The 26,840-nt window shown below is 42.8% G+C and overlaps 1 protein-coding gene across 1 annotated transcript in view; it reads right to left on the reverse strand.

Annotated features, from left to right (window-relative positions):
* Positions 1-24,158, reverse strand: part of LOC126198820 (probable cytochrome P450 301a1, mitochondrial) — a 284,658-nt gene extending 260,500 nt beyond the window's left edge. The window contains exon 1 of the mRNA XM_049935391.1: positions 24,084-24,158. The gene's annotated coding sequence lies outside the window, so the exon portion shown is untranslated. The remainder of the gene's footprint in view (positions 1-24,083) is intronic.
* Positions 24,159-26,840: the final 2,682 nt, after the last annotated feature.

Here is a 26,840-nt window from a genome sequence, read left to right on the forward strand (position 1 = left end):
TGTGTCAATAAAGTTTCCCCTTCCTGGGACTTGAATTCACGGTGTTCTTATTTCAATTTCCAGGAGTGTAGAAGTATTCAATAATCGATATGTTACGTCACAGAGGTTCTGGAACACAAGCAGTGTGATATTTGGTTGTCAGTAGCATTGTCGTTGCCAGTACAGCATTCAGTGAGGAGTAAGTCAGAGAGTCGGTGTTGGTGACGATCCTGAGCGGTCTGGAACCCGAATGGGAGTCCAGTGTGCTAACGACTGCTCCACTTCGCCCAGTCAAGTAATGTTATCACTGCATTGCTTGACTGCCTGTAATTTATCACGAGTTTCAGAAAGGCAAGTATTCAGCACTATTTTTTCTTAATTAATTCGGACAGCTAGTTTGATTGTCGAGACGTGATTAAAAACAGTTTTATGCTCACAGAGCTTGGACTCCGAGTTATAGATTCACCACTCCATTACCATGTATTAACTAATTTCATGGCAGAGTTATACGTTTTACAAGAAGTGATTTTTCTAAAGATGGTTGTATTTGTTAAGGACTGAGGTTCATAATACAGTTTTGAATGCTAATGTCTTTTCAATCATTTAGCAAGTCGAGTTCCTTCAACCACACCCTCACGAAAGTTTAATTTTGTAATTGTGTATCGCCGCATTGTACTTAGCGGAACACAGTTGCTCAAAACATAAAGCATGATGGGCATAGCATAATCGCTTTTCCTTGCATTGGGTTTGGCAATTTTTCTTTTGCTGGTTTGCTGCGGTGCTATATTTATAATCACCACTTTTTTGTTGTACCGCGTTTTCTTTGCCAGAAGGTAAGTCACGAAAATTTGTAAGGGCCAGTTTAACATTATAGTCAGGACACAATAAGATCATTTACCGTTAAGCGTTGTATTTGAAATTATCGCCAAGACCAGTTTGAGTAAAATTTAGTTCAAATCTCATTTACTTTATTATACAATCTTACATATTTTTACAGTGCAGTGTTACATGTTCACGTGTGCATCACTTAATGTTTGGAAATTTATTTAGTCGGTTTGCGTGCGTAAAATTCAAGGCTTTGTAATTACAAAGCACTGAATTTTACGCACGCAAACCGACTAAATAAAATTCCAAACATTAAGCGATGCACACGTGAACATGTAACACATTTATTCTCTCGAAATTCGATTTGCAGTTTTATGTAGAATTTTTATTCTTGTTGTTTTGTGTGTGCTGCAACTTTTGGGACATTGTTTAAAATTAGGAATTTGATGTTGATGGACTTGAATCTAAAACTTCCTGGCAGATTCTGGACTTGAATCTAGATTGGTATCAACCGCACTGAGACATTTGCCCAGCGAATCTTTGTTCCTCGTGTTCTGCTGAGATGTTCATTTCTTACGTTTGTTCATTAGGAACCTTAAACAGATCGGGTACTTTCTCTAGAATCCTTAAACTCAAACAATAATGTTCTTCGAATTGTGATAACCACCAGTAATTAGCCACCTGTTTTGCAAGATTAAACATACGTTCTTTTCCTTGAGTTGCTACTAAATCATGCACAACTTTTCTGATTTTTATTTTCCTACGATTCCTTGTCCTTATCGTGAACGGCATTGTAGAGGTAAAATATGATGAACCCATATCTTTGTCGAAAACTTCTCCAACATGATAGGTACGATAAGCTATAACATCTCTGTTATTAAATGCTTCCAAAGAAGTTACTCCTTTCACAGTAGTACTTGGATAACGCACTACTGCAACAGTAAACCATCCATTACCAGACATATTCGTATCTTCTTGATTAATCCTAAAACCGAACTCCTGTATCTCAACAACGTAGTTGAAAACACGAAGGTAAGATGAAATATTCTCATACTAGTATTAATATTTAAGTAGTCTGATATAGATCGTATCATAATGATGAAATTCTGCTCACTGAGTTCGGTTTCTTTTTCTGCTATGTTTTACTGTGCAATGGCACTAGCTAGTAAGGGCCATATCAAAGTCGGGTGGTACGGTCCACGTAAGTAATTTTTTATTTATTTTTAGGGCAGGATGCCAAGGCTGAATAAGGAGAGTGCCGTTGTGGGTCGAAGGTAGTTGTCCGCGACTGCAGTGAAACAAGCAGTTTCAATTGTTTTGGAAGGCGAAATGATCGAAAGGGCTGCTACCGATGGCTTTAGTTTTCCTAAAACCAAGCCTTCACTGCAAAGGATATTAAAATGGGTGTATGGAATCTGGAGAAATCTATGATATCTCAGATGGGGTTTTTCAAATCAACATTTGACGGACAATTACGAAGAAAGGATAGGTTAATGCCGCTTTGAGTTTCAAAACTTGACTTACGATTTCGATGAAAATTTAAAGCTTCTTCACAGATTTAACAGACAAAATAAATTGGCAGGTAATGATTTCTATCGAAACTTTATGAGTAAGCACTCAGAACTGTCTTGCACACAACCTCAGTTTGTGAGTCTAATGCGATGTGTCAGGATCAGTCGAGCGTAAGTTAAAGTTTAACCAACAATCTTCTTATTATCTTGTACTTTTCATATACAGACAGATTTATTTATTTGTGAACCACGAAAGCACTTTTTATTTAAAAGCCTACATTTTATTATGTGCCCTATACTACACGAAATTTTTCTTAACATCTCGAATTGCAGGTCTTATAAAATCTTTTCTTGCTGTGTATCATTTTGGTTAGGACCTTTTTTCAGCATCCACACCAAAACAAAAGCACAAGCAAAGCTTTCATCCAGTTAGACATTATTTGGAAACAAGAACAAAACTTTTAGACCAATTTTGACTTTAGTGGAGCATACCAGCCTCCATTCCCATAATACGTGCCTCCATTATTAAATACGCGCCTCCATGATTGTCTCCCATTTAGTGAGTGACACTGAGACTCTCCTTCGGCCTGGCAATATTTCACGTAGGTACCGTCTTTCTACTGGTTGCGAGAGTATACATAATCAACGAATCAAACGTTCCAATCTAGATTCTTCTGTTGCACCCACTTGTTAAAAACCAGAAGCAATTCTGTTAGACTTGTAAACGAAAAGTCGTATTTATAAACAAAAGATCATAGAACAGGCAAGAGTAGTTCCTTCAAGTTACTCCGTTACAGTGGCAATTAAAATCCGGCAACACACAATTTCTTGACGTCACATTGTTACCACAAACTGACAACAAATAGTTCACACCGACAACGCTGACGGGGAAAGTGGGGAAAAGGAAGAAGAAAGAATGAGAGGAGAAGAAAGGAAATTGACAATATTCTAGTATCTTCGTAGTTAAAGCTTCGCTTACGTGTGACTTTTTTAAATGTAAGCTTCGCAATACATTACCCTTTGTAACTTCCTGAGAGATTGAAACTGTGAGCCACATCGAGACTCGTAGTCGGAACCTTTGCCTTTCGCAGGGAAGTGCTCTATCGTTCTACCGACTGAGCCACCAACGCACGACTGGTCCTTAATACCACGTCTCCTACCTTCCAAACTTCACAGAAGCTCTCCTGCAAAAGCTGCTAGACTGTCCTCCTCGAAAAAAGGATATTGCGGATACATGGCTTAGCCACAGCCTGGGGGTGTTTCCAGATAAAAATTCACTCTGCAGCGGAGTGTGCGCTGATATGAAACTTCCTCTTGTTCGAATGTTTCTGTCTTTCAGACAGTAAAGTTACAATAATAACAAGCAGCAAAAGCAATGAATATTCCTCTTCCATGAATATATATATTGTCAAACACGTTGCTTCAGAGTCAAAATTATACAGAGGACCCTAAACTGTGTATTTTCGGACAGGAAACCAATGGCCGGAAATGAATATTTCATGCGGTACGAGGTCTTGAATAGGCAATGTCTGTGGGACTCTTGTTTAAGTACTGTTTATGTTTCAAAACAAGCAGCTGTCTGTCCATTACAATTAGAGACACAACCGTGAAAAATAATACACACTAGTCTGTGAAGCGTCCACGGTGAAGCTAACCATTATTGAGGCCCCTCACACGCCGGCGATTTAGTCGCGCGACTTAACCGCGCGGCTGTGTCGCTTTCTCCGTTTAAACACGCATTTCCGGGACTGGTCGTGCAGACTCAACCTGATTTGACCCTTTCACATGTGGTGACGTAGCAGCGCAGGAACAATTGAACGTGTGTGCTTTTCCTGTGTCTTTTTAAAGATTTTCGCTCTTCTTTCCTGCTGCATAAATGAGTTTCAGCGTGGAACTTTTCAACATTGAAGTATAACGGCGTGTCTTCAGTCGTAACAAAGTAATTTGTGAATTTCTTCCCTGCACTCGGTGCATTTTTGAATTTTTTTTTTTTTTACTTAACGATCTTCTGTCGCGTTTGATATGGCTCGCCACGAATCCCCTACTGTACTAACCTGTTCATCTCAGAGTAGCTCTGGCAACCTACGTCCTCAATTATTTTCTGGGTGTAAAAAAATGGTTCAAATGGCTCTGAGCACTATGGGACTCAACTGCTGAGGTCATTAGTCCCCTAGAACTTAGAACTAGTTAAACCTAACTAACCTAAGGACATCACAAACATCCATGCCCGATGCAGGATTCGAACCTGCGACCGTAGCGGTCTTGCGGTTCCAGACTGCAGCGCCTTTAACCGCACGGCCACTTCGACCGGCTTTCTGGGTGTATTCCAATCTCTGTCTTCCTCTAAAGTTTTTACCCTCTACAGCTCCCTCTAGTATCGTGGAAGTTATTCCGTGAAGTCTTAAAAGATATCCTTCTTCTCGTCGGTCATAAACAAATATTCTTCTTATCGTCAGTGTTTCCCATATATTCCTTTCCTCGCCGTTTCTCCGCAGAATCTCCGCGTTCCTTACTTTATCATTGCAGCTAACTTTCAACATTCTTCTCTAGCACCTCATCACAGATGCTTCAATTATCTTCTTTTCCGGTTTTTTCATAGTCCATGTATGACTACCATACAATCCTGCACTCCAAACGTGCATTCTCAGAAATTTCTTCCTCAAATTAAGGCCTACTTTTGATAGTAGAGATCTCTTGGCCAGGAAAGCCTTTTTTTGCCAGTTCTAGCATCCTTCTTGTGTCCTGCTTGCTCCGTCCATCATGGGTTATTTTGCTGCTAGGAAAGTGACTTCATCTACTTCGCGACCACCAATCCCGATGTTAGGCTTCTCGCTGTTCTCATTACTTTCGTCGTTCTTCCGTTTACTCTCAATTCATATTCCGTACTCATTAGACCTTTCATCCCATTCAACTGAATCTGTAATTTTTTTTTCACTTTCACTGAGGATAGCAATGCCATCGCGAATCGTATCATTGATATCCTTTCACCTGGAATTTTAATTCCACTCTTGCACCTTTCATTCATTTCTGTCATTGCTTCTTCGGTGAACAGATTGAACAGTGGGGGCAAAAGACTACATCTTTGCTTTACCCCCTTTTTACTCCAAGTCCTCCACTCTTATTATTCCGTCTTGGGTCTTGTTCGTATTGTGTATTACCCGTCTCTCCCTATAGATTACACCTGCTTTTCTCAGAATTTCGAACATCTTGCAACATTTTATACTGTCGAACGCTTTTTCCAAGTCGACAAATCCTATGAAAGAGTCTCTGGTGCCTTTGCCTTTCCTAAAACCAAACTGATCGTCATCTAACACATCCTCAATTTCTTTTCAATTCTTCTGTATATTATTCTTGTCAGCAACTTGGATGCATGAAGGGTTAAGCTGACTGTGCGATGATTATCGCACTTGTCAGCTCTTACAGTGTTCGGAATTTTGCGTATGATTTTTTTTTTCGAAAATCAGACGGTACATATACTGACTCATACATTCTACACGTTGTTTAGTTGCCACGTCCCCCAATGATATTAGAAATCCTGATGGAGTATTATCTATCCCTACGGCCTTATTCAATTTTAAGTTTTCTAAAATTCTTTTGAATCCTAATATACCCCATCTCTTCCCTATCAACTCCTTTTAATTCTTCCATCACGTCATCAGACAAGTCTTCTCCCTCATAGAGGCCTTCAGCGTACTCTTTCCACCTATCCGCACTCTCCTCTGCATTTAACAGTGGAGTGCGCAATGCACTCTTAATGACACTACCCTTGCTTTTAATTTCGCCGAAGGTCGTTTCCACTTTTCTACATGCTGAGTCATTCCTTCTCTTTCTATTTCTTCACATTTCTCATGCATCCATTTCGCCTAAGCTTACCTGCAATTCCTATTTATTTCATTCCTAAGTAACTTGTATTTTCGTATTCCTGAATTTCCCTCAACAATTTTATACTTCCTTCTTTCATCCATCAACTAAAGTGTTTCTTATGTGTCCCACGATTTCTTTGCAGTTAACTTCTACTGCGTACTACATGAGATTGATACGTCAGTAGAAAAACCAATACCCCCAAAATTCAAAGACTAACGAAAGATTAGAAAGTAAAGTCAAAATCATTCGCTATTTTTTTATACGTGACGCGCCTAATCACTTTACACAGGTTCTCCAAGAAAGATACTAACCTTGAATTTATTCTGAACCGTTCTGAAACAGCCCAAACGAAGGCATGTTGCACCTTCCCTTGTATAGCTAAGTATGGCACTGAGACTGGAGACAAAGGAAGCTAATTAGCTCAGCCTTGTCCTTGGGTGATCTACACTCCTTGAAATGGAAAAAAGAACACATTGACACCGGTGTGTCAGACCCACCATACTTGCTCCGGACACTGCGAGAGGGCTGTACAAGCAATGATCACACGCACGGCACAGCGGACACACCAGGAACCGCGGTGTTGGCCGTCGAATGGCGCTAGCTGCGCAGCATTTGTGCACCGCCGCCGTCAGTGTCAGCCAGTTTGCCGTGGCATACGGAGCTCCATCGCAGTCTTTAACACTGGTAGCATGCCGCGACAGCGTGGACGTGAACCGTATGTGCAGTTGACGGACTTTGAGCGAGGGCGTATAGTGGGCATGCGGGAGGCCGGGTGGACGTACCGCCGAATTGCTCAACACGTGGGGCGTGAGGTCTCCACAGTACATCGATGTTGTCGCCAGTGGTCGGCGGAAGGTGCACGTGCCCGTCGACCTGGGACCGGACCGCAGCGACGCACGGATGCACGCCAAGACCGTAGGATCCTACGCAGTGCCGTAGGGGACCGCACCGCCACTTCCCAGCAAATTAGGGACACTGTTGCTCCTGGGGTATCGGCGAGGACCATTCGCAACCGTCTCCATGAAGCTGGGCTACGGTCCCGCACACCGTTAGGCCGTCTTCCGCTCACGCCCCAACATCGTGCAGCCCGCCTCCAGTGGTGTCGCGACAGGCGTGAATGGAGGGACGAATGGAGACGTGTCGTCTTCAGCGATGAGAGTCGCTTCTGCCTTGGTGCCAATGATGGTCGTATGCGTGTTTGGCGCCGTGCAGGTGAGCGCCACAATCAGGACTGCATACGACCGAGGCACACAGGGCCAACACCCGGCATCATGGTGTGGGGAGCGATCTCCTACACTGGCCGTACACCACTGGTGATCGTCGAGGGGACACTGAATAGTGCACGGTACATCCAAACCGTCATCGAACCCATCGTTCTACCATTCCTAGACCGGCAAGGGAACTTGCTGTTCCAACAGGACAATGCACGTCCGCATGTATCCCGTGCCACCCAACGTGCTCTAGAAGGTGTAAGTCAACTACCCTGGCCATCAAGATCTCCGGATCTGTCCCCCATTGAGCATGTTTGGGACTGGATGAAGCGTCGTCTCACGCGGTCTGCACGTCCAGCACGAACGCTGGTCCAACTGAGGCGCCAGGTGGAAATGGCATGGCAAGCCGTTCCACAGGACTACATCCAGCATCTCTACGATCGTCTCCATGGGAGAATAGCAGCCTGCATTGCTGCGAAAGGTGGATATACACTGTACTAGTGCCGACATTGTGCATGCTCTGTTGCCTGTGTCTATGTGCCTGTGGTTCTGTCAGTGTGATCATGTGATGTATCTGACCCCAGGAATGTGTCAATAAAGTTTCCCCTTCCTGGGACAATGAATTCACGGTGTTCTTATTTCAATTTCCAGGAGTGTATTTCACACGGAAATTCTTACAGATTTATTAATGTTATTTAACTGTTCATCTACCCTGCTTTACAAGAGGTGAAGCGCCAAATAGTTTCATGAATGTTCCTCTGCTGTTTTCAATAATCAACTTTTACACATAAAACTCCTTTCATTCGACTTTAAGTCATAATCAGGAATGAATAATATTAAGAAATCATTTGGCAGTAGAAAAAAAAACCTGCTTGCGGGCTTGATTGTATGTATTAAATACAACAAAGCCTTTAAATTTCGATTTTTTTCAAACAAAACCGGTAGAACGAGTGTTCAGGGAAACGTTTCGCAACAAATATCATCACAGGTGGAAGGAATTCATCGCCTTGGACAGAACCGTACGAATAAGCAGGGCCGGTTTAAGATCGAAGGGACACAAGTAGTAGTGATGAAAACACATAAGTATCATGCTCACTAGAACTAGATTTGTTTTTAATATTCTTACCAAGAACCCAAGGAACGGCATCTAATGTGTGAGAGAGGGTGGCAAACGAGGAGTAGTGTGGAGGGGTGAGGCTTCGCGTCGCTTGTGTGCAAAACTGTTTCGAACCGTCTTTGCGAGTGTGTTGTTCAAGCCACAGCTAAACAGCCAAAGGTCTTGACGCACAGTTGTTCATTCAATAGTATGTGAAGGGATGTTTGCTGAATCATGTAGAAGAAGATTCATCGAACTAGCACCGGTCAAGCTGCCCTTGAAATGCGCAATGTGAAGAGTTCTGGCGGAGAGCAGTTACACACTCTGGCACACACAATGTGCACAAGCAATGATTTTCAACCCAGAATTCAGTTCTGAAAACAAACTATCCAGTTCACAACTGCGTGTCCAATTTCAGATCAGACTTCTACAGTGGTGATGTTACTAACTGCCTCAGTAGCCGTGTCAGGATTATGAAAATCCATACTACATGTACATGCTTGTCCCTGATCATGAGCAACGATTCTGTAGCAAGCTCTTTATGGTAATGATGGAAGATCAAGTAATACTATGATATTTGCTGTCACTCCGTTTGGATGGTTCACGTTATCTCGTCTTCACTTGTCCCTTTCTGGCACAGTTATTGGCTCTTGCTGCCCGCGTTATTATGTTGTTTCGAGACGATGGTGCACCACCCCTTTTCGCTATTAGTAACCATGAGCACCTGCACAGCGAACCCCTCGCAAATGGATAGGAAAAGCATCTTCTGCCCCATGGCTATTACTATTGCATATCTGACTACTGATGATTTTTTCTTATGGGAAAACATGAAGTTGCTGATGTGTGAAACCCCAGTAGAAACTAAATATAATTTATTTGCCAGGGCCGTTGTTCGCGAGATAACAATAATATCTGTGAGTTACAGAACACAAAATTCTCCGGTGTGCCTCCCATGCACATGGAGATGCCGTAGTAGCCGCTATGTCCTTCCCGTACAAAGAAAGAGTACAGATTTAATCAGTTAATTTAATATGCACAGATTCAGACCGAAGAGCAAATTACCAGTCCAATGAGCGCAATTACGAGTTGATTGCATGCATATAAAATGAGCTGAAAACCTTAATATGCAAATTTCCTCTGCTAAATCAATTCTAGAACCGCAGATGCGCTGCAAAAGTATTGGACCAGTAGATGATAAGGTCAGAATAAATATGTGGTACCCGCCAAGCATGTTACTAAAAAATATCTCAACGTTTCGCGGGCATTTAAAAAAAGCCATTGGCTTCAAATTTGCGCTGTGGCCACACTGTGGCGGGAAAACATGTTTTTTTTTCTGAGAGCCCACGAGTCGTTATCACAATGGAATAGCCAACCTAAAAGCATGGAAGGCACCTCCGTCCCCGCCGCAAAGAAGCAGCGGGAGACAATAGCGTAAAATCCTCTAGAAGTAAATTTCCTTTGCTTTACGTCTATAGTCACAAATTTTGTCAACAAATTACCGATTTCGGTCTATAATGACCATCTTCAGATCTGTTTTATAAAAAGTAATTTTTGAACAGTAGTGCTGCTAACAAGATGACTCTTGCATATGCTACACTACTGGCCATTAAAATTGCTACGCAAAGAAGATGTCGTGATACAGACGCGAAATTTAACCGACAGGAAGAAGATACTGTGATATGCAAATGATTAGCTTTTCAGAGCATTCACACAAGGTTCGCGCCGGTGGCGACACCTACAACGTGCTGACATTAGGAAAGTTTCCAACCGATTTCTCATACACAAGCAGCACTTGACCGGCGTTGCCTGGTGAAACGTTGTTGTCATGCCTCGTGTAAGGAGGAGAAATGCGTACCATCACGTTTCCGACTTTGATAAAGGTCGGATTGTAGCCTATCGCGATTGCGGTTTATCGTATCGCGACATTGCTGCTCGCGTTGTTCGAGATCCAATGACTGTTAGCAGAATATGGAATCGGTGGTGGGTTCAGAAGGGTAATACGGAACGCCGTGCTGGATCCCAACGGCCTCGTATCACTAGCAGTCGAGATGACAGGCATCGTATCCGCATGGCTGTAACGGATCGTGCGGCCACGTCTCGATCCCTGAGTCAACAGATGGGGACGTTTGCAAGACAACAACCATCTGCTCCCAACAGTTCGACGACGTTTGCAGCAGCATGGACTATCAGTTCGGAGACCATTGCTGCGGTTACCCTTGACGCTGCATCACAGACAGGAGCGCCTGCGATTGTGTACTCAACGACGAACCTGGGTGCACGAATGACAAAACGTCATTTTTTCGGATGAATCCAGGTTCTGTTTACAGCATCATGATGGTCGCATCCATGTTTGGCGACATCGTGGTGAACGCATATTGGAAGCGTGTATTCGTTGTCGCCATATTGGCGTATCACCCGGCGTGATGGTTTGGGGTGCCATTGGTTACACGTCTCTGTCACCTCTTGTTCGCATTGACAGCACTTTGAACAGTGGACGTTACATTTCAGATGTGTTACGACCCGTGGCTCTACCCTTCATTCGATCCCTGCGAAACCCTACATTTCAGCAGGATAATGCACGACCGCATGTTGCAGGTCCTGTACGGGCCTTTCAGGATACAGAAAATGTTCGACTGCTGCCCTGGCCAGCACATTCTCCAGATCGCTCACGAATTGAAAACGTCTGGTCAATGGTGGCCGAGCAACTGGCTCGTCACAATACACCAGTCACTACTCTTGATGAACTGTGGTATCGTGTTGAAGCTGCATGCGTAGCTGTACCTGTACACGCCATCCAAGCTCTGTTTGACTCAATGCCCATGTGTATTAAGGCCGTTATTACGGCCAGAGGTGGTTGTTGTGGGTACTGATTTCTCAGGACGTATGCACCCAGATTGCGTGAAAATGTAATCACATGTCAGTTCTAGTATAATATATTTGTCCAATAAATACCCGTTTATCATCTGCATTTCTTCCTGGTGTAGCAATTTTTATGGTCAGTAGTGTATTATTTATATATATTTGACGATGCTGGTGCTGATTTTGCGTTTAACATTTGACGATGCGACTATGGCTGCAGTACATTAGGACATTATTTTTATAAAACAGATATGTAGATGTTCATTATATACCAAAACCAGTAATCTGATGACAAAAAGTTTCTGTCCATAGACGTAAAGTAAAGGAAATTTATTCTATATTGGGGGTCACTGTTATATTCGTGACAATGTCGTTGCTTGTCCCCTAGAAGTTTGGACGTGCCGAGCGAGGTTACGCAGTGGTTAGCACACTGGACTCGCATTCGCGAGGACGGCGGTCCAAACTCGCGTCCCCCCATCCTGATTTAGGTTTTTCGTGATTTCTCTAAATCGCCGATATGGTTTCTTTGAAAAGGCGTGGCTGACGTCCTTCGCCATCCTTCCTTAACCCGATGGGACCGATGACATCGCTGTGGGCTGTGTCTTAGAGGTTGAAACAACCCCTTTGGTGTTGTCGTTCTTTAAGATTGTTGCAAAAGTCTGCCGCCATGTTAGCTTACAGCATGTTCTGCCCTCCATCACGTTGGAGTAAGACGTGCCGAGTTTGGTCGCGGTTGCAGTTCGGTGCCGCCGACACAAGACGTACTCCATTACCGCGAGTGACGTGGGCCGCGAGCCGACTGCAAACAGCACTCTGTGGCGAGTGCTTGGCGCATATGCTGCCGTTTACAACGACGCTCTATTACTCTATATATGACCAAACAATGGCTCCTCTCTTTTTCTCACTTGTCAGAGCAGTCTTACACACCTTTTGTCCAGTAAGAACTCTCGAGAGGCTGAAAAGAACTTGTTCTTTCATCACTTACGTTCTTCTTTATATAAATTCTTTTCTCCGCGAAGAACAGGCTATCACCATTTATAATTCAACATTGTGGAATGGTGGTTTTCTCACACTGTTAAGGCTGCCTCGCATTTATTTTGCCTTGTTCAGACAATATACCGAAATTAATTGAATTTTTGCCTGTTTGTTACTTGTTCTATAACGTTCCCTCTTTCACTGATTTATCGTGCACGTCTCGACAAAAACACCTGCTATACGTTCAGATTTTCGATGCTCTCACAGTCAGAGTACGCGAAAGAACTTGCCCCTCTTCTAGCAACAGTGCGTCGTAGTTCACTAGAGTACCGAAACATTCCTAATGAGTGGGAAAAGCACAAATAATCCCTATTTTCAAGAAGGGTCGTTGAACAGACGCACAAAACTATATACCTGTATCTCTAACGTCGGTCTGTTGTAGACGTTTCAGCATACAGGTAATTTTCTCCGTAGGAACCAGCATGGGGTCCGAAAACAACGATCTTGTGAAGCCCAGCTCGCTCTGTTCGCCCAAGAGACCCAGAAACCAGATGGATGCTGTGTTCCTTGACTTCCGGAAAGCATTCGATACAGTTCCTCATTGCCGCCTAACCAAAAAGATACGAGAGTATGGAACATCATACCAACTGTATGACTGAACTGAAGAGTTTCTAGCAAACAGAACATAGCATCATTCTCAACGGATAGAAGTCTTCAGACGCGAAAGTAACTTTGGGTGTGCTCTAGGGGTGTATTATAGGACCATTACTTCGCACAGGATACATAAATGACATAGTAGGCAACATCGGAAGCTCCATGAGACTGTTCGCAGATGATACTGTTGCATTCAGGGAAATCGCGACGCTAGAAAATTGAAGCGAAATGCAGGAAGACGTGCAGCGAATCGATGCTTGGTGCAGGGAGTGGTAATTGATCCTAAATGTAAACACATGTAACGTATTGCGAACACAGAGAAAGAAAAACCCTTTGTTGTAAAATTACACAACTGCAGAACAATCACTGGAAGCAGTTACTTCCATAAAATATCTATCAGCATGCGTACGGAGCGGTATGAAGTGGACGGACCACACAAAATTAAATGTGAGTAAAGCAGATGCCAGACTGAGACCCATTGGAAGAATCCTCAGGAAATGTAGTCTGCCAACAAAGGAAGTAGCTTAGGAAACACTCGTTCGATCAATATTTGAATATTGCTCGTCAGTATGCGATCCGTACCAGTAAGGGCAGATAGAGGAAATAGAGAAGATTCAAAGAAGAGCAGCGCGTTTCGTTACAGCGTCATTTGGTAAACGCGAAAGCGCCACGAAGATGCTCAGCCTACTCCAGTGCCAGACACTGCAAGACAGGCGTCCTGCATTACGGTGTGGGCTACCGTTTCGTAGAAGAGTAAACCAATACATTGCTTCCTGCTACGTATATCTCGCGAAAAGACCATGAAGATAAAATTAGAGAGATTCGAGCCCAGTCAGAAGCTTAACACCAAGTTCTTCTCGCGAACGATACGCGACTGGAACAGGAAACGGGCAAAGTGTCACAGGTAGACGAAGTACCCTACACCAAAAATAGTAAGGAGGCATGCGGAGTGTAGATGTAGAGACAGGAAGATCTTTCCAGATACGCAAATATCTCTCTGAAGAAGAGGGAGGAAGGGACGGTTACAGCAGCAGGATCGAGTGTCGCCGTCAATGGAACTGCGCCTTTTCCGTTAATGTCATTTTTACTCGATCCTATTCAGTCTATCGTAACTGTCCGTTATTTACTATCCGCCACTCGACTCACAGACTTGGTGGCGAATCCTTAAATGGGCACAGTACGGAATTTTACACGACGTAATGAGTTCTTTATTTCAATGAAAAAGTAAGTATTCGTTTTGTATAATTACTTCCTTATTTCAGAGTACTCAGGTTAGTATCCTCTAGTGTTTATATAGTTTTAACAACTACAATTTTGGCACATCCAGGATAAATGTAATAACCTTACTTATACGTTCTGTCTCTGATGCGTAGGTCAGTACAGCACTTCAGCTGTAAACATTACGCTCTTCCTGTGATAGAAACATCAAATGACAGCCTCTTCGAAAAGAAACCTACAGAGTGACTATACAAGTTTGTGCCTGCGCAGTAACTCTCCAGCGTCCATGTACTATAAGCGACCTGAACATCTCAACGTGTTCAGCGTCACGTACTTCCGCAAATAGCAAAGGCCACAACGACCTAAAACTTCATACTGCTGGACATCTCAGTCAAGGCACCAAATTCCTATTCCTGTAGTATCAGAAAGCACCTATAGTGCTGTGATACCTCTGGTATGAATGTTTTCTCCGGATGCAATCGCACGCAGCTAACCGGAGGTCGTTAACAAAGGTGATTACTCTTTACTAGTATTGACACATTTTCCCGCTAATGTGACACCTACTCCCACACACTTCTTTAACTATTAGTCTAAAGCCTAGTTTACACGACGACACTAGGTTGCACGCAACTGCGCTACCGGCCACTGCACATGCGCGCCGCGCGTTTGCGCAACTCATCGGTGAAACTAAACACTTTTGGCGTGTTCCAACTTGAATGAGTTTTGAGGCTATGTGTGTTCGCAGAGTGTAGACAAACTGAAATATGAACTGGGGAACGGAGAATAATGTTCGCTTTTTGGAGGTCTATGCTTCCCATAGGTGTTTGTGGGTCCGGCCGCTGTGGCCGAGCGGTTCTAGGCGCTTCAGTCTGGTCGCAGGTTCGAATCCTGCCTCGGTCACGGATGTGTGTGATCTCCTTAGGTTAGTTAGGTTTAAGTAGTTCTAAGTTCTAGGCGACTGATGACCTCAGATGCTAAGTCCCATATTGCTTACAGCAATTTGAACCTTTTTTTTGGGGAGGGGGGGGGGGGATTTCAATGATTCTGAATACAAAAATAAGCAACATATTGCTGCTCCTGAAACCATCAAGTGCGATTAGAACACAGTTAGTTTGACAATATCTGAGCTGCGGGGCAAAATTTATTGAATTAGGAGTACATATACAACTGAATTAAGAAAATACAAGCAAATGTAATTCTAGATGTGAAAATACTCTCGTCTATAAGACTAAAATCCCATCGTTCGAGTTGACCGACTCTTTTTTTTTTTTTAAGGGATATTGTTGACAGGAGGGAAGGCTACAGAAATCAGGAAGCTGCATTCTTTATTCAATATTTATATATTTAAAACATCGCAGCAATGGTCCCAATTGACATACGTTTGAATTTTTAAATATTGCCACTGAACAGATCTATCTTCAAAAGAGTAGTTTGCAAACCATTCTCTTCTAAATGCGGCCTGCTTCGAATAATTACAGCTGTCAATGTTAATAACAGTTACTGTTAATGTTAATAATTATTGATATTAATGAAAAAGCGTCATTAGCAACTAAAACCGCATCTTATAGCATGTCGAGTGTTCTCGATTGTAACGCACGCAATGTGATATGTAATTTCAGTTCTGGCGGCAGTGGTTCATGCATTACAGTATCGTTATTCCTTATCGCATAATTAATCCTATTTACAAGAAACGTGAACTGTTCTGGTGACATTCTTAGATAATTAAAAGAACTTATTGGGTCTTGCATTATAAATTATTTCAGCAAGGATGCTGAGCAACCGAGCTGATGTCTTTTCTTCATCCCGTCACGAATCGAAATACGTTTCTTATTTTTTTCTTATGCAGCGATTCCACTCAACAAGCTTTAACTCCATCACAACTCATGCGACGTGCGGCTGCCAAAACTTTCATTTCAGACACGACTCAGGAACCCGCAAAACGACGAAACTGAAGTGTATACTGGTTTCGCCGTGTCTACAGTCAAATATGAAACCATTTGCGTGCAACTCATTCCGCGCAACGAGTGGCGCAACCCAATGTCGTCGTGTAAACTAGGCTTAAGTCTATGAAATTAACATTCCCGCTTCTTTATAAAACGTGACAGTAATAATCACCAGAGAAGTAACACGATTGCAAAATAACTTAATGCTCTAAAACAAAAACAAAAAAGGCTTACAGACATTAAATCAAGACGTCGTAGAAGGATCATTCGTGCATGAGCGCAGCGTCACGCCACCTTTCTTGCAACGAGGGATGTTATCACGTCCAGGAGCCTTTCGTCGTCTTAGTTGATTGAGTGCTTTGATTAAGTCCCTAGGCCTTTTGTGGGTGGAAATACCAACCATGGTTGTTGGTGGTGTTGAGGGAGATAATAAAAAAAGTCCACAGCAATATACGAGGGACGACTTAGAAGTCAGAAAAATATTCCTTCCAAGGTTTCAATATTTTTCCGTCATCAGTTAATGTGATGGAATTGTCGGGAGTCTTCAATGTCCCAATGACATTGCATCTCCTCAGCCATACTACTAAAATCATATACAAAACTGTACTAACATAATAAACAAAAAAACCTTCAAGAAATAAAAAGAACAATTCACAAAAACATTCTCTTGACCTGTTTCCTGAATGTCTCTGTGCACTACTGGACTCCGGTGGTCAATGTTCTTAATTATATTATAGTTCTTCCTGTTTAGTCCTGTCCGCTACTGTCCTCTAGCAGATGAAAATTAGAACTTTGTACTAGAGATGTGTCGTTCGCGAACTAACGGGTTCAAAGAAACGGTCCACCAAGATGAACGGAAGGAGCAAGAATTGAATTCTAAGGAACGGTCTTTCGTAGTTCACTTCGATCGCAGCTTTCTACTTATAGTTCCCGGGAACGGGAAACGTTCGGTCTCGTTCCCGCAACAGCACGTCTGCCGGTCCCGTTCCAGCCTCGGTCCCGTTCTTGTCTGTCTCGGCCTCGGTCTCGGTCGGCCGGACTCGTCCTTCTTCGCGTGGCCACTCTTCGCAGTTCCACTGCCGACTGCTCCTAGTTAGTTCAGTATCGAGTTGTTCGTTTCGTTCGCTGCGCACGCCCATTCTAGGTGTGTTTGAATCCTTTTTTTTTTTTTTAATTCTGGACGTTGGTTTTTTCGTATTCTATTCAGCGTCCCCTATCGGTAATTAAAATGTATTTTATAATTACGTAAATTATATAAAAATTACTTGGAATGTAATACATAAAACTTTTCAGATAACAAAAGAGCATATCAGCTTGCTTCACTATTTCGACAAACAGCAGAAGACATATGTATAAAAAGGCAAGTTTTTTTGCTATTACACATGCAAAGGATGTCGGCACAGCACACACGTGTGGCCAGTTTGCGTCTTTTTTTGATCCAAGGTAAAAAAAGCATGTTCATTGTCATGGAAGGCAGACCGACTTACAACCCGAATGAAGCTCGTGTTCCATATCGAGTGTCTGGTACCACATTTTGTAAAGATAATACGATAACTCCTACAATATTATTTCAGTGGTACAGGGTGGCGCACGAAAAATCGTCCCCGTGTACTAGACAGCTCATTGTCGCCCACCAATCGTCATATATTGTTTCAGAGTTGTAGTTTGCATTAGCTTATTTGCTATTTCTTTACTGCCTAGTTATTGCATGTTTATCTATTCTGTTCGTAGCGGTCAACAAATCGTGCGTAATTGGTGAGCAGTCTGTACTCGGGGCCGGTTTTTCGTGCACCACCTTAAATTATTTCACTGCGATCAGCCACATAACGGTACATTTGGCTAAACGAGAGGTTTTGCAGATTCACGAAAATTGCTTCTAGAAGTGTGAGAGAATTCTGTAATGAATAAAAACTTTGTACTCCAGATGGGAGGCAAGTGGCCCCTCTTGGAGCTTTCGATCTTCAGCCACCTATGCTACTAATTTTCAGTTTTTCGTAAGAACCATATACCATCCACAAATGAACGGTGAACGAGTAAAAATGAATGGTTCCCAAAAAATATCGATCACCAGTGAACTAGTTCCCAAGGATAAACGAGTTGCCCATCTCTACTGTGTGCTCGACTGAACCCGCTTCAGACCATCTGTCACTGTGCACGCATGAGTCGTTCTCCCGATACACAGGCTCTAGACAGGAGATATAAGGCGCCAAGCCTCACTAAGTGGGATTATACGTGACCGGGAGAATAAGAACTCTTCAGAAAACTTGCACTCTTTGTTGCCTATTAGCTAATATCTTTCTCTTTTGTGTGACACAAAATTATATACAGAATACATAAAACAAGTGAAGACAAGAGACAAGCAAGGCAGTGCACATTTCTTCAATCCTTAGGTCACACACAGCATTTGTTTTCTCTTTCTCTCTCTCTTTAATCTTGCTAAAGCTTTACATGGCGGGCTTTTGTTTCTGCGAAAGAATCTATTACCTTGTCAAAGTTCGTCAAATGTTTTGCTAGATGAAAAATCAAAATGTCGTTGTCTAATACAGCAAAAGCTGTTAATACGAATAGTACCCAAGACCGGTGTGGTTTCTCGAGCTGATTACGTCTATTTTGTCACTGTCTGCTACGTAAAACGAAATAAGTCTTTCTAACATTGCAGCAATTACAACACACGCGAAGTAAGCGAAACTGTTTTGGCACAAATCGTCACTTTTATCTGTCTCATTTACACAAATAACACGAGAGAATATGGTTCACGAAGTAGCGATATCAAATTCTATTAAGACTACTACATATAAAAAGTTTTATGTTAGGAAGTAGTTTTCACATTTCATTCATATGCTCTAGTTTCTCAAGCATGAAATCGAAAAGTAGCGATAGTACGCAATTTTTATATAAATTTGGAATCGTCATATTCTTCCATATAATTTGTATGGTGTCCCCGTTTTTCTCCTTTCTCTTTCTTACAAACAATCTTGTCATCACTAATTCTGTAACTATTCCTGCTATTGTCAAAACCTATTCTCCGATTAACTTCACCAATCCTGCCAGAATCAGCAGTTTAGTCATCCTGCGTTTATTCTCCGGTTAGGCGCTATTACGTATTCGTACAACGCGTTTACCGCGCTATTCCGAAAATAGAAATTAAGCGGCTTCTAACCGGGGACTGTCAACTGGCCCTTAATAGTGTAGTGATCTGGAAACATTTTCAGTCAAAATTTAATTTTCTTGGATACACCAAGAAGATAATATGTAATCTTCATTACCTATTATTTCTGTTAATCGTTTATTTTCACTCTGGTAGTCTGAATCTACGGATTTCGCTAATAATTATAATAAAGTTTATCATTTGTACATCCAATCAACCACATAAACAAACAGAGATTGGCAATTACCCGTTCGCGCTTATTCGGCTCAGCTCGTATAGCCGCGTCCCCTTTTGTTTGCGGGAAAGTTTCTTATTTCTAGACGCGACGAAGATTCCACGGGGATTCCCTCTTCCTTGTGAAACAAGGTCTTTTCCTCAAGAATATGAATTTGGCCCCCCCTGATATTGCCGCCCGGGGCAGATACTCCGGTTTGCCCCCCCCCCCCCCTCTCCGCCCACCCCTTCGTAGATCCGGACCTGTGAGTCAGTTCGTGTGCAGCGAATGCCATGGTAACGTACTTCCGTGGGTCACAAGAGGAACAGCTGACATCTTGCGGTGGAACCAGTGAACTAGGTGATTCACTTTCTCTTCTACTCGCTATGCTAAATGCATCTGGCGGGCCATTTGAATATGTCTACATTGTAGACGATAAACTGCCCGACGTTTGGAATAGCCGACATTAGTGACTGTAAAATCCGCCTCCGTGGTCAATGTCACTAACGCATGCATATGCTATGGCGCTCGAATCAAAGGTAGCCCGTGGAAAGAAATTTTCTTCACAAGAAATTGGCGGGCAAGGAGAGGAGAGAAGAGTCGGTGGCGTAAATTCCTCATGACCAGATTTTGCGTCAGCGTCTTGGAGAAATTCCAAACTCCTCTGCTGTGTCTTATGAGGTGAAGAAGGCATATGTCTGCGATGGTGACCTGTACGTCGGGTAGTGACGAACCTCGGCGGCTCCCTTGATGCTGTTCGAGAGGAGTCGGCTATTTGCTGGGACCGGTTTTCACCTTCTTCCTTGTCTCATCATAGTAAAACACAAACACCACAATTCAACACACATCCATTAGAGTCACCTGTCAACAGAAATTAAAAAAACCTGTGACTTCCTCATCAAAAACGACTACTTGCTGATGACGCTGCAGTGCACCTGAAAGTGTTGCCAGTGAGTGACTGCAGCAAGATACAGGATGACTTAAACACAATTTCTATTTTGTGTGATGAATGGTAGCTTGCTATAAATGTAGAAACATGTAAGTTAATGCACATGAGTTCGACAAACAATGTTTTAATGTTCATACACGTATTAGTTGTGTACTGCTTGACACAGCCTCGTTCATTAAATATTTAGGTGTAACGCTGTAAAAGCTACATGAAATGAAATCATTACGTGACGTTCATTGAAGAGAAAGCGAATTGTCAAGTTCGGTTTATTGGGAGAATTGTGGGAAAGTGCAGACCTCCTGTAGAACGCATGTCCGACCCGTTCTCGATTACTGCTCGAATGTTTCGAATCGCCGCCAAGTCATATTAAAGGAAGAAATCAAAGCAATTCAGAAGCGATAGGTTAGATTAACACGCGAGTATTACGGAAATACTTCGTGAAATTCAATGGGAATCCCTGCAGGGAAGACAACGTTATTTTCTCGAAACACTACTGATAAAATTTACACAAGCAACATTTGCGGCTGACTGCAGAACGATTCTATTGCCGTCAACACATATTTCGCATGAGGAGCATGAAGACGACTTAAGATAAATCAGGGTCCCGCACGGAGGCATATAGGTAGGTGTTTTCCCCCCTCTCCATTTGTTAGTGGAACAGGAGAGGGATGACTGGTAGTGGTAAAAGGTACCCTCTGCCATGCGCCATGTGGTGGCTTACGGTGTATTTATGTAGACGTAGCTGTAGACTACTCGTGCTGGGTAAGCGACACATGACTCGCTTAAATTAATCGTCAAACACGTCAGTAATGGATTAGTGATGGGATTGATTAGTAGTTAAGGGCAGTGCCGAATGCACAGTTCTAAATCCTCAGGATTTCTGAAAGTTCTTAAATCCTCAGGATTCCTGAAGACTACACATGAGCAGAAACAGGAGAGTGAGGCGTCGTCAGCTAGTAACAAAACTTAGCTAATTATTACCGTTCCTGCTCGTATTATAATAAAAAAATTGCGCTTTTGCGTATATTAATATTTGTTTAAATGATTTCATGACAGACTGCAAAGGTTGCAGAAGGAACTGATACGTTTTTGCTGATATTCTCCCGAAAGAGCTACCACATATGCTAAACCAAACATATTTAAGTTTTACCTGAACAAAAAAAAAGCCTGCACTGTGCATAAACAATAACGTAAATGGATAAAAAATGTTTTCAAGAAAATTGTTTTAACAGCAGTTATAATTGCATGTCGGCAGTTCGGGGAGTTGAGTTCCCCTAACCTGCCCCCATTATCCAGTTTAACGTGGTATGTGAGCTACATTTCGTTCATGATAACTCCTCATATAGACAGTTTCCGTGCCCCAACGGGGACTGGATCCCTCAATCTCTCGATTTCCAAGCACGCACTTTGTCCCTACATCACCTTGCCCTGTGTTTGAATGGTGAAAAAAATCAGACCTATTGAACTAGAAGAATAGTTTCAATGTTATTTGGCACAGGAAGAAATTAAGACAAAGGATAAAGGGAAAAGACGCTATTTACTTCCTTCTAAATATTGTTTTATGTGTTTGTGGTTACATATTTTCTCGAGCAAATCCTTAAGTTCTCAGCAGAATTCCACTACGAATTTTGCTGTGATCGTTAATTAAACTGTTGTTATTGGTACATCTTTAATTCCAGTATAGTATTTCGACTTTTTGTAAGCATAACGGTCCGTGACAACCTCACTTTAACGTATATAGACTGAAGTAGCGAGTGCAAAATTTCTACCAAGGCTGGGAATCAAACCCGGGAGTCCTTCTTACTAGGCAGGGGCGTTAGCCACTAATCCACCTTGGCACAGCAGATCACACACCTGCACAGATTACCCTGCCTCGTCTCCCTCCTCGATCCAAAGTCTCACTGCCGCCCCAATCTACCTTAAATTCCCCTCACTTTAATTCATGCCCCAAACTGCATGGCAGATAGCCCTAACAACACAACCAATTTAGGCGCTGATGTATACGCGAAATACTCACTCGTGGCAGGCCAGACCCAGTGCAGGAATAATGGACCAAGTGGGCTGCAGTAGACTGACTTGTCACTAGTGATCGACTGAGACAAGAAAATCACTCGTGCAGAAGAGACGTAAGACAACTCTCTCATACACCACGCGGAAAAGGGACCATTGTGTGCAGAAGAAGACAACCCTTCGCGATTGGTCGGTTGAAGAACCCCATAATTACTTTTTATAGGTATGTACAAGAAATGCATAATTGTGTCATATTGACATGAGGCACATCATACGCTAAAAAATATCGCGATACGATATTATTAAGTCTTGTATTTTAGAGATAATTTCCGCGATTTTATAGCCATGTGTTTACGAGACAAGTCCTGAATAAATTTGAAAGTGTTTTTGAGTATACTGCCACTCAGTGTATACGTTTCGGTGGTACGCTCAGATGGAGGTAAAATTTATGCATGACAGTCTGATTAATTTTCTGCAATTTACGCATGTTCTCAAGCCCTTGTGTGTATCTAACTATTTCTGAATGAGACAGTTTCCTCTACAGTGACATTGTGCCGTAATTAATAATAGATTCGACAATATGAATCATTGCAACAGAAAAACTAAAAAAAATTATTGTTGGCTGTCACTTCTTTTATTACTTCAGAATTCGAGCACTGATCTTGCATTTTTTTTTTTTTTTTGGTGCATAGTATACGGTTTTACTTTTCTGATGAGATGGCGAAAAACTATTATAGGTATTTTACTTGACTATAAAAAGCAGAACGATAAAAAAATAAATGAAAATAATAATAGACACGCAGGAGAGGCTCCGTCCCCGTCGCAGCCGCAAAGGTCCACAACCCCACAACGAATACCGCAGTCCACTTCACCCCTCCGCCGCTCCACACCGAACCCAGGGTTATTGTGCGGTTGGGCCCCCGGTGGACGTCTTACACCAGACGAGTGTAACCGCTATGTTTGCGTGGTAGAGTAATGGTGGTGTATGCATACGTGGAGAACTTGTTTGCGCAGTAATCGCCGACATAGTGTACCTGAGGCGGAATAAGGGGAACCAGACCACATTCGCCGAGGCAGATGGAAAACCGCCTAAAAACCACAGACTGGCCGGTTCACCGGACCTCGACACAAAGCCGCCGGGCGGATTCGTGCCGGGGACCAGGCGCTCCTTCCCACCCGGAAAGCCGTGCGTTAGACCGCACGGCCAACCCGGCGGCCAGTTTCATTGTAACCTAATTAATTATAACGGAGGTACAACAATGGGAATAAGTGCAAAATAAAACGTAAGAAAATATTGTTGGCTGTCAATTCTTATGCCGTTACCGAAAACACACAATTAAAGTGGAATCTGTAGCGAAAAAGCACAATACTATTGCTCTTCACATTTTTAAGTCAACCTCAGTTCCTGGTATCAAATTCTTAAGATGTTTGTAAAACGTGTATACAAAGTTTCACGGTACTTCTGAGGATGATCTATCTGTAGCAGTGAAGTAATGGCACTGAAAATACGCTAAGTGCTGTACGGGACATAATGCACCGTCCCAAAATCACGTGACTTGAGCTGCAGGAGATGCTGCGGACAGAATTCTCGCTCTGCGCGTCCGAACTCCGTGGCGCCGGTACTCACTGTGCGCTCTGCGGTGTCTGCGGCGGCGTGGCTGCAGCTGTAGCGGCGGCTGCCGGCAACTTGGCGGACCAGCGGGCCACGGGTCCGGAGCGCCAACTCCGCAGGACGGGAGGGGGCATCGCGCCCCTCCAGCCCACCACAGGGGGCCCACTCAGCCACCACTCGCAGCCTGCCATCCCGCTTATTGAGCTCGCTTCGGTCAACTGCCCACTTACTGCGGTCGTGCATCTATTGACGGCATCTGTAGACGTGTCTCACCCAGGCACCTTTGCAGTTCCAGTTGTTAACCGCCGGCCGCTGTGACCGAGCGGTTCTAGGTGCTTCAGTCAGAAACCGCGCTGCTGCTACGGTCGCAGGTTCGAATTTTGCCTCGGGCATGGATGTGTGTGATGTCCTTAGGTTAGTTAGATTTAAGTAGTTCTAAGTTCTAGGGGACTGATGACTTCAGATGTTAAGTCCAATAGTGCTCAGAGCCATTTGAACCATTTTGTTGTTAGCCTTACGTCGTCCATGTTGGAGTGTTGTACGGAACTGTGACTGTTTATGGCAATAAAAGGTCAAATGAAACAATTATCTGCGTCAGTCACTCATTTCATTTAATCCTTGATGTGTTTACACTCTTATCTTGATGTGGAACAATTATATTGTGTTACATATTTTCTAGCTGGATGCCGCCAGTTGTTTGTTGTGGTTTCATTTTGTTCAAAAGTGGTTCAAATGGCTCTGAGCAGTATGGGACTTAACTTCTGAGGTCATCAGTCCCCTAGAGCTTAGAACTACTTAAACCTAACTAACCTAAGGACATCACACACATCCATGCCCGAGGCAGGATTCGAACCTGCGACCGTAGCGGTAGCGCGGTTGCAGACTGTAGCGTCTAGAACCGCTCGACCACAACGGCCGGCTTTATTTTGTTGAAAAACATATAACAGACACTTGTTACAGTAATATGACACTAAGATTGTAAATTTTAAACGGTGATAGAATTATCTACAATCTGTTACAGAGCTCAGAACCCTGCGGCTCGTCATAAACATACATTTTTAATTTAATTTTTTCCACGGAACACGACTCAATAACATAAAAAAACAAAAATTATAACTATATGAAGATATAGTACATTGCCTCAGAGATCATCACTGACTTACGCTGCCGGCCGTTGTGGCCGAGCGGTTCTAGGCGCTACAGTCTGGAACCATGCGACCGCTACGGTCGCAGGTTCGAATCCTGCCTCGGGCATGGATGTGTGTGATGTCCTTAGATTGGTTAGGTTTATGTAGTTCTAAGATCTAGGGGACTGATGACCTCAGATGTTAAGTCCAATAGTGCTCAGACCCATTTGAACCATTTTTTTTTAACTTACACTGTGGACCATAAATACGTATTTACTTAGGTTGGATAAAAAATATTGGAACGCTGTTACAATTCATACCAGACTTCACTGACAGGCGCTCACCGTATTACATGCCCTCAATATAATCGCACCGCATCTCGACCACCTTTCCAAATACAGAATCAATGATCTCTAAGGCAAGGCACTATATCTTTACATCATTATAATATTTGGTTTGTTTATTTTATTGGTTCGTGTTCTGTGGAAAAATTAAATTAAAAATGTATATTTATGACGAACCGCAGGGTTTTGTGCACTGGAACAGATTATGGATAATTCTATCACCGTTTAAAATTTACAATCTTAGTGCCATATTACTGTAACAAGTGCATGGAAAATGTGATGAAATGATCACTCTACCATCGTGTGACATTTGTATACAATGGGGATGGTTAAAAAATCGGGTGTATGGGCACTGCATGCAAAAGAACACCGAGCCAATTTTGTCCATCCGCGTTAGCAGTATCACTTTGCGAGTACAGGCTCCGTCTTCAGATTTATAACCACCCACGCAAATGTATGCAAGTTTTAATTAATGGCTTAATCACTTACTGAAGGAAGTCACTAAGTTCATAAAAATTAGAGCAACAAAAGAGTAGTGTTGCACTTGGGAATATAATAGGCGTACTGACATAAGACAACAGTGGCTTAGGGTGTTTCCGGACTTCATTGCAGTTATGTCTTCCTTTAACTGGTTTTAAGAAAATTAAAGCATGTTTTTGTGAAGTCTGAAGTCTTAGCTTTCCAATGAGTGGTGTTAACATGTCTAATATGACCGACTAGCTCAGCGAAACTTCATCCTTACACATCGTTATGATAAGTACAATTACTCATTATTTTGTATTAATAGAGTTTCCAGTAAAAGTAACTATACTTCTGCAGTCAGTGGATAATAAATTATTATAGCAGTAATAAATTTGTATGAAACACGGTGTAGAAAGGTTTTCAGCAAACTTAGGTATACAATGCTCATACTCGAAGTGTAGCCTATAACTAACTTCAAAATTGGGAAGAAAATGATTTTGAGTGGGGGTACAATAAGTGGAGACGGAAAGACACCAGCTTGCTCTGTTTCAGAGTTTAAAAATGGTTAGAGTTGCTATTTTCTCTGACAGGAAGAGCATTAGTCCTGTTCGTGTGTAGTTTTACAGAGCCTCTATCAGCTTGAACAGTTCCCGGGACATGCCGGGTTCATGATTTCATGAGGTTGTCTCCATACCAGTACACGTCCATCCACTCGATACAATTTGAAACGAGACTTTTCTACCAAGCAACATGTTTCCAGTCATCAACAGTCCATTGTTGGTTTTGATGGGCCCAGGCAAGGCACAGTCACCAAGAGTACACGAGTGGGCCTTCGGTTC

This window comes from Schistocerca nitens, chromosome 8, assembly GCF_023898315.1.
Source record: "Schistocerca nitens isolate TAMUIC-IGC-003100 chromosome 8, iqSchNite1.1, whole genome shotgun sequence".
Taxonomy (NCBI): Eukaryota; Metazoa; Arthropoda; class Insecta; order Orthoptera; family Acrididae; genus Schistocerca; species Schistocerca nitens.